This window comes from Papio anubis, chromosome 3 (genome assembly GCF_008728515.1).
Source record: "Papio anubis isolate 15944 chromosome 3, Panubis1.0, whole genome shotgun sequence".
Taxonomy (NCBI): Eukaryota; Metazoa; Chordata; class Mammalia; order Primates; family Cercopithecidae; genus Papio; species Papio anubis.
Genome location: NC_044978.1, coordinates 123,823,474 through 123,836,343, shown reverse-complemented (window position 1 = coordinate 123,836,343; position 12,870 = coordinate 123,823,474). Strand labels below are relative to the sequence as shown.

Genomic DNA, 12,870 nt, shown 5'->3' with positions numbered 1-12,870 from the left:
GATACTGAAAGATTACTTATATCCTTTGCAATTTTAATCATTCTTAGCTGTAACTTGTTTTGTTTCCCTTCTGAATTGTCTCTTGCTATCTATAAACAATCTCATTCTTTGTTTTTTTTTTAAATTTAAAATCCCTACGTCTGTGTTCTGTGTTTAGGTAGCTGAAAAGATTTTTTCTTGTCTTGCAAAATTCTCAAAGAAATTTATTGAATCTCTGCCTCCTCCTCCTCCTCCTTCTTTTTCCTTTTAAATCTAATTTTGCTTCCCTGCCTCCACCCCAGAGTATCCAAGTTTACAAAGGAGAGGAATAATATCAAGCGAATGCTATGGATAATTTAAAAATACAGTTACTTATCTCTTCCCTTCAATTTATAACTTTTTATTGTAATTGTAACTGCTGGTAAAATGACTAATTTAAAGTTCCTAGAGATTATAGAACCTTAAGACGTGTCAATGTCTTTCAAAACAGAATCTCTTCTAGCTAACTTAAATGAAAGGAATGTATTAAGAAGGATAAATAACTCAGAGTCATTTGGATTGCTGAAGAAGAGTGAGGACTGAATTTCAGGAACAACTCCCCAAACCACACTCCAGCCCTTGGCAAGGGAGGTGCTCGCTCTGCCATGCACTGCCTCTGAAGCAGCAAAAAAGACCCTCCATACCCTGCCTCTACCCTCATGTAATTGGGTTCTGATTCAAAATCTGGCATGAGTATATATGGGTGGATTCTAAACGATGATGAAATCTACCTCTAGGGCAGTCTAGGAAATGCCCATTTTAAAGCTTTCTCTGACATGCAGAAAGTCATCCTAGAGGAGAGTTGTATCAGTATTAATGAATTCATCCACAGTGACCACCATTTAAGTCCAGTTCTTTTCTACTTTCTTTGTTACCTGCCCCACCCCCTGCTGGGATACTGATAGGCAGCAAAATGACTAGAATTTAAAAACTGGGTTATGAACCAAGTGGTGTCAAGATATCTCAAGGACCTATGAGAAGAATAGCTACAAGATACATTGAATATAAAGGAAAGACCAATGTGAGCTGAAACAATTAGGTAAGGTTTCATAAAGAATTTTCACCTTTCCAGAATCTTTAGACAGAATTTAAATACTCAAAAAAGTATTCCAGCCTTCTGCAATAACACAGCTCAGCCAATGTTTAGTAAAACCTCTATTATATGTTTCTAGTAAATCACAATTCTTCTCCTTAAGAAATTAGTAACAGATTGGTAATGACTATCTGAAAGTACTATAATGTAAATGAAACAAAAACTTTTATGGCTGAAATTGGGGGTATGGACTGGAGATAATACCAGCAGTAATGGTGAATTGAAAAAGTTATATGGAAGAGAGGATATATGAAATAGGCCTAGAAGGTGAATAGTATTCTGGCTACATGAAATGGAACTTGAAGCCTGAAAAGCTTTTTTTTTTAAAATAAATGTTTAATTACATTTAAATAAATGTAACATTAAACATTAAAATAAATGTTTAATTTTTTAAAAAAATAAATGTTTAATTTAGGGATAATTTTAGATTTAAAGGGTTGTAAATATACTACAGAGTTCCTGCATGGGTTGTAAAAGGGTTGTAAATACACTAGAGAGTTCTTTTTGCCATTAACATCTGACATAACCATAGTACATTTGTTATAACTAAGAAATTAACGCTGGGCTTGGTGCGGTGGCTCACGCCTGTAATCCCAGCACTTTGGGAGGCCGAGGCAGGCGGATGATGAGGTCAGGAGATCGAGGCCATGGTCAAGCCCCGTTTCTACTAAAAATACATAAAATTAGCCAGGAGCAGTGGAGGGCGCCTGTAGTCCCAGCTACTTGGGAGGCTGCGGCAGGAGAATGGCTTGAACCCCAGAGGCGGAACTTGCAGTGAGCCAAGATGTCGCCACTGCACTCCAGCCTGGGCAACAGAACAAGACTCTGTCCATCAGTAACAGACTGGATTAAGAAAATGTGGCACATATACACCATGGAACACTATGCAGCCATAAAAAAGGATGAATTCGTGTCCTTTGTAGGGACACGGATGCAGCTGGAAACCATCATTCTCAGCAAACTATGCAAGAACAGAAAACCAAATACCACATGTTCTCACTCATAGGTGGGAATTGAAAAATGAGATCACTTGGACACGGGAAGGGAAACATCACACACCGGGGCCTATTGTGGGGAGGAGATAGCGGGGAGGGATAGCATTAGGAGATATACCTAATGTAAATGATGAGTTAATGGGTGCAGCACACCAACATGGCACATGTATACATATGTAACAAACCTGCACGTTGTGCACATGTACCCTAGAACTTAAAGTATAATTAAAAAATAAAATAAAATAAAGTAAAATAAAATAATAAAATAAAATATAAAAAAATAAAAAAAAAGAAATTAACACAGGTACAATGCTACTCTAATAGTATTGGCACTAGTTAATACTATTACCAAAATCACTTTATTATAATTTCACCAAACTTCCCCTAAAATAGTTTCTGTTCCACAATCAAATTCAGGAAACCACACATTCTGTTGTCATGACTCCTTAGTCTCCTCTTCCTATATAAATTTTGAAACGATCCTAAATTTACAGAAAAATTGCAAGAACAAAGAAATGTGTTTCCTGAATCATTTTTGAGACTGAGTTGTTGACATAATGGCCCATCATGTCCAAGTACTTCAGTGCTATTTCATCAAAAAAGGAATTCTTTCATGTAACCACCATATTTTTCCAGTTGTCGCAATAAAGTCCTTTAGAGCAAAATTATCCAGTCCAAAATCACATATTACATGTAATTGCCATATTGCCTTGGTCTTCTTTAATATGAAACAGTTTTTCAGTTTTTCCTTGATACATTGAAGAATACAGGTCAGTTATTTTGTAGAATAGCTTTCGGTTTGGGTATACATGATGCTTTTTCATCCAACTATAGTGGGAATATCACCAAAGTGATCTTGTATTCTTCTCATTACAACCAATCAAACAGAACATAACTTAGTTTTGTACCAATATTGGTGATGTCAATTTTGATAACATGATTAAGATAATATCTGAGAGGCTTATCCTATGTGAAGTTACTTTTTTTCTCTTTGTCATGCAAAAGTATTTTGGGGAGATAAATTATGTAGTGTTCTGTTCTATATAAAACTTTGAATTTATTCATGTATTTATTTACATCAGTATGAAATCATGGTTTTCTATTTTACCCAATATATTATAATCTGTTTCTATTACCATTAATTTTTAAAAACTTTTAATTCAGAATTAATTAGAGATTCAAAGGCAATTACGAAAAAAAAACCCACAGGAAGGCCCTGTGTGTCCTTCATCCAGTTCCCCCCTGTGGTAGATCAAAACTGGGAAAGTGACATTAGTACAATTCATAAAACTTATTCAGATTTCACCAGTTTTACATGTGTGTATAGTTATCTGCAATGCTATTACTTGTGTAACTTCATATAACCATGAAAGCAATCAAGGCACAGAACTGTTCCATTAAACTGGGTTCCCTAGAATTACCCCTTTATAACCACCCCTACATCCTCTCCCCTGAAATCCAAAACCCCTGGCAACCATTAATCTAACTTCAATTTCTATAATATTATTTCCAGAACACTATATGAATGGAATAATAATGTATATAACTTTGTGAGATTAGCTTTTTATGCAGCATACTTCCCTTGAGATGGATCCCAAGTTGTTGCATATGTCAATAATTTGTTCATTTTCATTGTTGAGGAATAGTTTATGGCATGGATGTAGCACACTTTAATCACTTACCCACTGCTAGGGTTTGAATGCACATGTCTCTCCAAAATTCGTATGTTGCAAATTAAACTTTAAGGTGATGGTATTAAGTGGTAGGGCCTTTGGGAGGTGATTAGGTCATGAGGGCTCTTTCCTCAGGGAAGGGATCAGTTTCCTTATAATAAGGTTTGAGGGGGCAGGTTCAGGCCTTTATGCCCTGCTTTCTGTCATGTGAGGATGCAGCAACAGGGGTTGTCTTTGAAGCAGAGAACCCTCGCCAGATGCCAACTCTGTTGGTACCTTGATCTTGGACTTCCCAGTCTTCGGAGCTGTGAGGAATATATATATTTAATCAATTATCCAGTCAGTATTTTGTTATAGCAGCACAAATTAAGACACTCACTGAAGGACATTGGGTTATTTTTGGTTTGAGCATATTATAAATAAAGCTGTTATGACCATTTATATGCAGGTTTTTGTGTGAACCTAAGTTTTGATTTCTCTGTAATGTCCACTAATGCAATTGCTGGGCCATATGGTGAGTCCATTTTTAGTTTTTAAAGGAACTGCCAAACTATTTTCCAGAACAGCTGTACTATTTTGCATCCCCACTGGCAATGTATGAGATACTCAGTTTCTCTACATTCTCATCAGCATTTACTGTTATCACTGTTTTTTATTTTGGCCATTCTCACAGGCATGTAGAAGTATCTCACTGTGGTTTTAATTTGCATTTTCTTAATGGCTAAAAATGTTGAATGACTTTTATGTATTTATTTGTCATCTGTATATCCTCTTTGGTGAAATATATGTTTAAATATCTTGTTCATTTTCTAATTGAATTGTTTCATTTTGGTGCTCATATTATCCTAGATTTTTTGGATTGGAGCTTCTTCAATCTGACTTCTGCATCTTTTGGTCATGCCCCATCATTCTTCGAATACCTCTTACTTTCTGGGACAAGATATTCTAAGTTCATTGATTCCTGACTCACTTTGAATTTAAGCACATCTTTAAGAATTCCTAGTTCACTTCAGTGGAGAGTGACATTTAAAACCAAGAAATAAGCATCAGGTATGCCCATTGCTGCTGTGGTTCTCAGGCTATTTAAGTAGACAGAGCTATATATTTGCATATACATGTACACACACACACATACACACACACACACACATATACTGTGTATACTGTTTTACATATATATACATAGCAGTAGCAGTCTCTTTGGTTTTGCTTTTTGAGGTTTCAATTACCCACAGTCAACTTCAGTCTGAAAATATTAAATAGAAAATTCCAGAAATAACAATTCATATGTTTTAAATTGCACACTGTTTTGAGTAACCTGATGAAGTTGCACACTGCCCTGCACTATCCCTCTCAGGAGGTGACTCATCCCTTTGTCTAGCATATCCACCCTGTATATACTACCCACCTGATGGTCACTCAGTAGCTGTCTCGATTACCAGATCAACTGTCCTGGTATAGGGATCACAGTGCTTGTGTTCAGGGAACCCTTGTTTTATTTTTATTACAGTAAATTGCTGTAATTATTCTATTTCATCATTAGCTGTTAATCTCTTACTATGCTTGATTTATGAATTAAACTTTATCATAGGTATGTATGTACAGGCAAAACAAGTAAATACAGGGTTTGGTACTATCCATGGTTTCAGACAACCACTGGGGGACTTGAAACATATTTCTTGCAGATAAGGGGGAAGGACTACTGCACTTGAACATACACTCACATCTATATCTGTAATTATATATATGAATTCACACTTATATCTCCAATTGCAAGCTAGCACCACAGGATTTATTCTAGATTTTTATATTTCATTATTTACAGCTTTCTTCTCTGATGGTAACTCCCATTATCTATACTATTTTGACTTAATCCCTTGCTATTGTCTGAAAGTTTACATCTCCCCCAAATTCACATGCTGAAACCTAATTTCCAATGTCATAGTATCTGGGCTGGAGCCTTTGGGAGGATATGCAGGTGAAGCCCTCATGAATGGGATTAGTGTCCTTTTAAAAGAGGTCCCAGAGAGTTACCTTGTCCTTTCTGCCATCTGAGGACAAGATGGCTGCCCATGAACCAGGAAGAAGATCCTCATCAGATGTCAAATCTGCTCGCATCTTGATCTTGGACTTCCCAGCTTCCAGAACTGTGATAAATAAATTTCTGTTGTTTGCGAGACATATAGTTTATAGTATTTTGTTAGAGCAGCCTGAATGGACGAAGGCACTTCCTGAGTGAACCAATTTCTCATCACCACTGTTGCCCTCTCCAACACAAATTCTCTCATTTTGTTTCAGTTCTGACATGAGCACCACCTTGCACTTTCACTCAGGCTCTGGCCCCAGTCATGAGCTGCCTCTTCCTACCCTGGGTGGACATTCTCCTCATCTTGCTTGAATCTCTACCTGTAGCTTCAGGCTTTACATACCTTTTCCCTCCACGTCGAAGCCTTTCCTCCTCTCTCTCAAGCTCTGACACGCTGCACTTGGTTGCCACCTAGGCAACCCACCTGTGCTATGACACACGACGCTGGGTGTCAGTCAGTCAGTCAGTCATTCCTTTGACAAGCTTCTCCCTGTTCTGAAGCTCTCCTTACCCTGCTTGTGTTTACATACTTCAGCTGGGCTCTCTCCCTGACCAGAATTCCTCTTCAAATGCTTTGGTTCTTATACCCTGTGCTTTGCTGCAACAGCCTTACTCACTCCTCTCATGCTCTGGCATCCTGAGACAGCTTCTGCCTTCCAGTGTTGACCCGCTCTCTCCCTGTTTATTCTCTGACACCCTGCGTGGGAATGACCGCCTGCATGGAGGTCCATGTTTGGGCTCCAAATACTCCACAGTGAACTTTCCCCCATGCAGAAGTCCTCCTAATTTTTTTTTTTTTTGAAGTATGGACTTTAATGTTTATTTACAGGACACTGCAAGATATGAAATTCCACATAGAAATAAGAAACCCATTCAGAGGACAAGCTTCATACAGTATGTACAGTTGGAACTGCTCAAATATAGTTTCAGTGTAAAAAGTGCTACAATAAGAAACCACATTTAAAAAGAGTTCTTAGCAGAGAGATAGTAAGACAAAATACCAAATATAGTGCACAACAAATACATACCTCAGCTACATGATCTAAAAGTTAAAGGTTACAGGAGTCCCACACTGAACTTGGAAGGTATAGCCTTCAGAGGTAGTCTCTGTCACAACATTTTGATCTTCCTCTTCCTTTACTGAGAAATTCTTCTCAATTAAGCTTAACAAAGCCTTATACACAGACTCATTTTCATGGTTTTGTAGAGCTTCAATGTGTCTAAGCCTCCACATTCTTCAATCATACTAAGTTTCTGTTTCACACAGTTTCTCAGCAGCCTGAAAGATGTTTGAAATGGCATTCAGGATAACCAGAATAATCTTGGTATCTTTGGAAGCTAAGAGGTTCATCAGTGGTGCTATTATGCCACAATGAATGAGGTATACAACCTGTCCAACTGTTCCACCACTGGTATAGCTGGTCATGGCACATACAGCTTCCTTCTGTGTCTTAAAATCTGCCCTGGAGAGAATGTTGTGAGGAATGGGACTAATCCATGATTCACAAATTGCTGTATCTGGTCCTGATGGACAGCTGTGATGTTTGACATTGTCCATGTAACTTCCTTCTGAATGTTAGTTTTGGGGTTGATGAGCAGGCTGGGGAAGACGGCAAGTGCTCCTGCATTGATCACAACCTGAGTCTCTTCATCTGTATCAGTGACAATATTCCTTGTGGGTCTTAGTACAGGAGTCACAGTTGGCAATTCAGAAGCTCCTAGAAGCTTCACAAGTTGGGGCACAACTCCTGTTTTCAAGAACATGTCAATTCGTTTATTTGGACCATCAGTAAGGTAGGAAGTAGTCCAACAGGTATCTGCTAATGCTTCTGGATCATCATGATGCAGGAGCCGAACTAAGGTAGGAAAAATTTGCTCAACAGCATCTAACAGGAACAGGTATCTGTTAATACTTCTGGATCATCATGATGCAGGAGCCGAACTAAGGTAGGAAAAATTTGATCAACAGCATCTAACAGGGGTGCAGGATTATTGTAGCAGCAGACGATTGAAAGTGTCCAGGTAAGATGACATAAGTAACCACACACTAAAGATGACATATCGGGAACTGCAAGAAGAACCAAGAGTGGGTCAACTGCACCATACTTAATAACCAAGTCTCGGAAAACTAAACCATCACCTGCAGTGTTTCCTAGAGTCCATACTGCTTGTTCACTGATGTGAGCCTGGGGAGATGCCAACAGAGAAATGAATGCTGGGATGGCACCTCCATCTACCACAGCCTTAGTTTATTCTGATGTCCCAGAAGCAATGTTTGTGAGTGCCCAAGCAGATTCAAACCGAATAGGACTACAATCAGTTCTGCCCAAGAAGGACACAAATTTTGGAATCAAACCAGCCCAGATTATGTTGCCTGTGGGGGACTGTTTTTCTCTAGAAAGCAGTTTCACGGCAGCTTGAGTAGCTTGGAGCTGACTTTCCACATTATTGCTATTTGTGCTGTTGACAATGTCATCAACAGACCAATTTATAGTGCCCTGGTTTTTGAGGTTTTCCTCCAGTAGAGAAGCAGCAGCATCAGGAAATGAGCTTGCATTTCTCCTCTTGAGCATTTGGTCATCCTTCTTAGCTTTCCTCAGCTTCACATTGACTTCTATTCTGTGACACCTCATTTCTGTGCTGTCTTTTCACTTGTTCTTGAATCTGTTAAGTCAGGCAGCTGGTATATTAGCATTCTCGTTGGTAGACATGGTTATGAGACAAAGGAAGGAAAGCTGCAAAGCCGGCTCAGGGTTCCACAGGAAACGATGCAGGGATCGGTGGCTGTGGGGCAGCTCCGCTCAAAGCGTCCACTTCGACTCAGCTCAAAGACAGTGTTGTTCTCCTGATCTTAATTATGGTCAGAAACCTCACCTCCTTCCCACCTCCAGGTAATCTGCTCGCTGGCTTATTTCTCGACTCCACAGGCTGGGCCACCTTCCCAGGTAGACACTTTCTTCACCCTTCTCAGCCTCCAATGCTTCACGCCAGGCTGTCCTTCCCTGCACCATGGGGACACTCTCCTTTCCCTGCTTGGCTTTGGGCACATTGCTTGGACTACTTTACTGTAGCCGTGCTCCACCCTAGCATCCAGTGCTTGGCCCACCTAATGGCTTTTGACCTGAATTGTTCAGTAAGAGAATGGAAGGCAAGAGAAAGAGATAGCATTTGATACCTAGAACACAGTATCAGGGAAATGGGAGTACAATACGAGGTAAATCCAAAAGGTATACTTGTGCATAGGAGGGGAACAGTGACTCTCATGGTTTCTCTGGAGCATCAAGTATATGAAGGGACTAGACTTGTTCAAGGTAAGGATACAAAGCTAAGTTGTAATGCTATCATGGAGGTCCTTCCATTGTTAGGAAACCGTATTCCATTGCAGTAACTAGGTAGGTGATTAATACGATTGGTTTTATACTTCAGGTGATTAATTACATTGAAGTATGGAGAAGGTATAGGAAGAATAGAATACTATTAGAGTAATTCCTTTGAGAATTGAGAAATTGACCTGCACCAAGGCTAAGGTAGAGGGCATGAGAGAAGCGATGCAGTTACATGACTTTAGCATTCGAGGATGCCAATCCAAGCCTGAGCTGCGTTGTGAAGGTCTGACATTGCACATGAGATAGGACTTTCATCAAACTAGCTGCCAGGTGTCTTGGCTTTTTGTTTCTTTGGATATTCTGGATGCTGTAGTTGTAAGTGCTGTAGTTGCCTCACCTAGATTCCTCCTTCAGGGCTGAAACACTAATTTCCCCATAGCCAGGATTTTTCTGTTGACTGCTCACAACTCTCCTCATAACTGCCCCAAGCTAAAAGAAGCTGCCATTGTTTAAGGTTATGCCTTCCCCTTGAGGAGGGGAAGCCCACATTTAGTGAGTGATCCATGAGAGGAAACAAAACCCTGGCTCACTTGTCTCACTCAATTCAGGGCAACTATGAAAGGCTATCACAGCTCCAGAGTTACCTTTGGTGGTTGGCTGAAGCCTCCTTTGGAATTCCATCATGGTTCAAGTTTCCTTCTGACAATTCCTGCTTCCCTCATCCCTTCGTTGAGGCTTTGCTACATGCCTCAATATACCTCCTGCATGCAAATCTCCGAATCTCAAGTCTGTTTCTGAGAAACTCAGTTTGAGACACATTTGGTCCCAAATGCCGATGTTAGTAATCATTCTCTAACATTAGTTAGCACCCCCTATTGTCATACATGCAGATATTAATTTAGACGCAATCGCACCTTCCAAAAGCATTTTATTCACTCTCAGGAGCTAGTTCAGACATTGAGGAAATCTAGTTCTTTAATGACTATACCTGATAAAAGTTGAAATAAGCTTTATCACTTACAGGTAGTGAAAATTTATTTTCTTCCTCTGAATCACTGTAGACATCATATAATGAATCACTTCCCATGTGACATGAATATGAATCATTTTCAGTGTGGTACTCAACTTCCAGGAGAGTCACGTCTACAGTCGTGCATGCCATAAAAGATGTCTACTTGTAAATAATATAGATTATATAATTTTTTACACATAAAGAATGCTTTTATTGTTGTTGCTTATTTGCCTTTTTGTTTGTTTATTTGTTGGGGTATGGGGTGACAGAAATAAATTAGCGATAGGAGATTGAAAATACAAACTGCTTAAGAAACAGTTTGTGTTTAAAACATTACCAGATACACAGTAGGTATCAGTAAACATTCGTTAAATATAACAAAAGACTAGTAAATAAGTAATTAAATGTAATTTAGCATGTAGTCCACCGGAGCTCTGCAGGTAGGGAAAAAAAGGACAATGATAGGGGGTCTAGTGAAGACTTTAAATCATCAGGTGTCAATCTCAAGCTATTCTAACTGCATTAAACTGTATTTAAAATGTTTTGAGGTTCATTAGCATTTTTATTAATAAGGTGATACATTCTAACACTGAGTTAGCAGTTTGATTTAATACAAATAATAATTTTCAAAGAGTGGGGGCATTCATGGATTGTAAAGCCAAATAATTCAGTGGACATACAAATAATTCGACAAAAGAGAAACATTTTAGATTTATTTACCTACATAATGCAATATAGAGTCTCTCTTTCTCTCTCTCTTAAAAAATTTGCATTATCCCTCCCATTCTTAATGGCCCGAAGTAGGCGGATCGAAAGATCCAGGAGATGGGAACCATCTAGCCAACCGGTGAGAGCCCGTCTCTACTAAAAATGCAAAAATTAGGCGAGGCATGGAAAGCCTGTAGTCCCAGCTAGCGGGAGGCTAAGGGAAAGGAAATAAGCGTAGACGGGAGGCGGAGCTTACAGTAAGAAGCAGGTAGCCTGCTACACTCCAGCCTAAATGACTAAAAGCGGGGACTCTATCTCAAGTTAAACTGGGGTCTCAGCTGTGCTGTCACGGGTACAAAGAGTCAGTTTGGAGACTGCACGCGGCTGTTCTCAGCTGATACAATTCCTGGAGTACTCTCACTGATGGAGGAGAAGGGAAAGTACTGCTGTTGCTACCAATTCTTTTTCACGGCTTGGAGAGATTTTCATGTCTGCTTTTGCTTTCACCTTCCCTCATTATTGCTTAGGAAAAGAATGACCAACAGTTTTGCTTGCCAGGAACTATCCCAGGGACTGCCCTAGTTGTAGTGTGGAAAATCTCATGTCCATGGGACGGAAGACACCCCTCAGTCTGTGACAAATTAGGACAGTTGGTCGCCCCAGTAATTAATGATCTTCTGATTAATTTTTATTAAATGAAAGTGATTTGATTAGTTATTGGTCTGGGCCAGATGAGGCCATTTTTTTGCTTTGCTGTAGATCTTACGCGAGCAAGCCAGTGAGATGAAAAATGCTTCAGGACTGAGATGAATTCTTTACCCAAGCAAACAGATAAACAAAAGAGTGGTACTATTTTTTGGTATGTCAATAATCTCTGCTAGCCTTGTACTCAAGAAAGAAGAACTGAGTGGGGGTACTCTCAGAAGGCCTGAGAATCTTGAGGAAGAATGAGTTTTAAATTCGAGGTGTTTTGCTTTAGTTTGAGCCTAGGACAAGGTGGATTCTTAGAACAGCTTGGGAAGTCCCAGAAGATGAGCAAGAAATTAGTCAAGAAGCTAGGGATAAAGGAAACCAACAAATATGAGTTTCAAAATACTTCCTCAGGAGGTTAGAGTAAATAGTTAGGATCATGTCTCATATTTCTTTGCCTTCTGTCTCCTTCTAACATGAAACTAATTGTCACTTTTTTTTAGCATACCTTTTTTTCCCCAGATTTTATTCAATAACATGCTGATGTGGCATATAATGTCTTTGATTCTATCTTAAGATTAAAGTTGAAAATGGAAACCAATTTCAACCAGCAGTGAGTAAAAATCTTTCAAACTTGAATAAGCTGTTGATAGAAATTTCCTGAAAATGTCAGCCTGTTTCAGTTCTGTTATGGGAGGTCAAGGAGATTTATGCATTCGGGTTGGACCCAAATGTGAAATGAGAGGTGGCAACCCATACTTGGAGACTGGAGGGCTACAGAAGTAATCAGAATGTCAGACCCTCAAGAAAAGATGAAACCAAGGAGGACAGAATTAAGGTGCTTTAAGGACTTTCTTAATTAGTCTTAGGACTAATTAAGGACTTTCTTCTAGGGCTTAATTGTTTGAAAATTATATTTCAAACATATGAACGGAAGTTTCCTCCTTACAAAAGTGAAAGTTATCTTCCATCTAGTTAACCCCTTGCCCCTAAGTATCTTCCTCACTCCATCAGGTAAAAAGTGGCAGATTGATGCAGTTGATAGTGGTGGAATTTCCATCCCCAAGTGACCAGTCGGCAAAGAGTGAGAAGGGATGTTAGCCACCCTCCATTCAATCTTTGACATTTGTAGTGAGCATATTTTCAAAATGGAGGTCTGCCTGTATATACTGAAGTTTTCATCAATTCGTAACTCTCAGGTTAGCTGTTATAGTGATGATGGTCCAAGGTACCATTTCATTTTGCCTTTGTTAAAATAGAGATGATAAG

At 39.2% G+C, this 12,870-nt stretch overlaps 1 pseudogene; it reads right to left on the bottom strand.

Annotated features, from left to right (window-relative positions):
* Positions 1-4,734: 4,734 nt before the first annotated feature.
* Positions 4,735-8,576, bottom strand: LOC101025838 (annotated as a pseudogene).
* Between the last annotated feature and the right edge of the window lie 4,294 nt (positions 8,577-12,870).